This window comes from Scylla paramamosain, unplaced genomic scaffold, assembly GCF_035594125.1.
Source record: "Scylla paramamosain isolate STU-SP2022 unplaced genomic scaffold, ASM3559412v1 Contig93, whole genome shotgun sequence".
In the NCBI taxonomy this organism is placed as follows: domain Eukaryota; kingdom Metazoa; phylum Arthropoda; class Malacostraca; order Decapoda; family Portunidae; genus Scylla; species Scylla paramamosain.
The window spans coordinates 180,001-182,500 of NW_026973758.1; the positions used below are offsets into that span (position 1 = coordinate 180,001).

Here is a 2,500-nt window from a genome sequence, read left to right on the forward strand (position 1 = left end):
TAGTTTGTTTCCCTCAATTATCAAGAAAAATAACCAGCGACTTTCAACTCAGAGGTTCTAAAAAAAAAAAAAAAGAAAAAAGTAATTAAAAAAATTGATACACATAGCTAAGCACTGGTACCGTTCTTCTTTTTTTCTTAACCTGGGCACAAGTTACGTCATGTTCTTAAATGTCCACACGACTCCTCAGCAGAACCAGAAACAGGAACGTATTCAATAAAAGGCAAATACACTGAACTTAGCCGAGATATTTTCTCCAATAGCACAAATCCACAGTCTTTTCCAGGTCTTATTGAGCCACGCGACTTGCAACTGAAAAGCCTTAGAAATACCACTTGTCCTTATCACAAGTGTTACAAGTGCACGCCAACAACAATCACAGTTCCAGCTTTTCTGCGCATTTCTCTTTCTGAGCACGAAAAACTACCGTGGCCATTACGTGTTTCTGAATGACAACTCCCACACACACACAAAAAAAAAAAAAAAAAAAAGTAAATAAATTAAAGAAAAAATAAATAAAATAAATAAAATAAATAAAATAAATAAATAAATAAAAATAAATAAAAATAAAATAAATAAATAACTCACCAAAAATGAACAGGTGAATAGGAATTACAATTTACATCTATTCCTCCCCCACCACCACCACCACCACCACCACCACCTCTAGCAATTACATGTTCAATAACCACAAGAATTCTATCTCAAAAGAACGAGGAGTAACACTTACTTTGATCCAAAAGGCAGCACACTCCCAGACAGCGGCGGCGGGGCGGCAGTACTTCACACAACTGCCGCTCTGGTCAGGGCGTTCAGCGGCCTTCAGGTGGTGGGCTTCAAGTTGCATTTTTCCGCTGAGAAAGAGAAATGGCCGCTGTGAGACAAGGGGGACGCCGGAAGTGAAAACCGTAACAGCGCCAAAAACAGAAGCGAGGTCTGTCCAAATTTGTCGTTTCCAGACTTGAAAGAGAATACTGAGGAGAGTTTAACGACGACAATTTAAAAAAAAATAAAAATTCTGGTTACATCAGAAGAATGTAAAGAGGAGTTTAATGATTAACAATAAAAAAATACTGGCCATACTTCATCAACAAAGTACCACAAGAGTCTAACGATTAAGAATAACAAAGAAAATAACAATAACAATAATAAAGAAATACTGGTTATATTACATCAATATAATATAAAGGAGAGTTTAAAGATTAACAATAAAAAAAAAAAAGCTGGCCATACCACATTAATAGAACATCAACAAGAACCTAACGATTAAGACTAATAGAAAAAAAATATTGATTATCCTGGACCACTAGACTACCAACGAGATTTTAATGGTTGACAATAATAGAAAATAAATAAATGGTGGTTATTCTGCATTAAAACAAGACTCTACCAATTCACAATACAAGGGAATACTAGTCATGCTACATCAGTGGACTATCATTACGCCATACCTACTCACAACCTACTCGTAATACTACAGTGATGATTTAAGAATGTATAATTGCAGTTCAACAGAAGCTTCTCGACTTACACTGGCAAGACAAGTTACGTGAGACGCATTTGTGATTGAACATCAATTATGAATGTGCACTGCCTTCACATTCCTGCCACAGGAAAGACTCATGACTGACAGGCAGATTTTGCCAGACCTGTTCATATTTCAGCAGTAATGAGTTGTGAGTGGGCACTGTCCTCGCATCACTGCCACACAAGAGCTTGGTGACTAATTGGTGGAGCACATTTAGTCACACTTATACATATTTCAACACCACTGAGTGGTAATTATCTACCGTCTTTACATTCCAGCCACACCAAAGCTCTGTGACTGATAGGCGGGGCAGATTTAGCCAAACCTATTCATATCTCAACACCAATGACTAGTTAATATCAACTGCCTTCATATTCCCGTCACACAAGCTTGCTGACGTAACCCTCTCACTGCCATCTGGTACACCTTCCCTTCATCGCAAAGCACTCAGATGATCCCTTTTGTTCTACAGCCATCTCTAAACATTATATAGGCTAAATTCTGGATAGCTCGTGTATTCCCTCTTTCCTTTCCTGTACGTGTTTGTGATGATCTGCAGTGGCTGAAGTTCTGTTGGTTAAAGGAATGAAAGGGAGGAAACTGTCTTCTAGACAGGGTGGAATCAAAAGCTTTTCGTCTCATCAACTCCTCTCCTCTAACTGACTGTCTTCAGCCTCTCTCTCACCGCCAAAATGTTGCATCTCTAACTGTCTTCTACCGCTATTTTCATGCTAACTGCTCTTCTGATCTCGCTAACTGCATCCCTCCCCTCCTCCCGCGGCCTCGTTGCACAAGACTTTCTTCTTTCTCTCACCCCAATTCTGTCCACCTCTCTAATGCAAGAGTTAACCAGTATTCTCAATCATTCATCCCTTTCTCTGGTAAACTCTGGAACTCCCTGCCTGCTTCTGTATTTCCACCTTCCTATGACTTGAATTCCTTCAAGAGGGAGGTTTCAAGACACTTATTCAT

At 39.1% G+C, this 2,500-nt stretch overlaps 1 long non-coding RNA gene across 1 annotated transcript in view; it reads right to left on the reverse strand.

Moving 5' to 3' along the window:
* Positions 1 to 2,500, reverse strand: part of LOC135098939 (uncharacterized) — a 64,298-nt gene that overhangs the window by 59,249 nt on the left and 2,549 nt on the right. Inside the window, exon 2 of the long non-coding RNA XR_010267510.1 lies at positions 731 to 854. This is a non-coding gene — a long non-coding RNA (uncharacterized LOC135098939). The remainder of the gene's footprint in view (positions 1 to 730; positions 855 to 2,500) is intronic.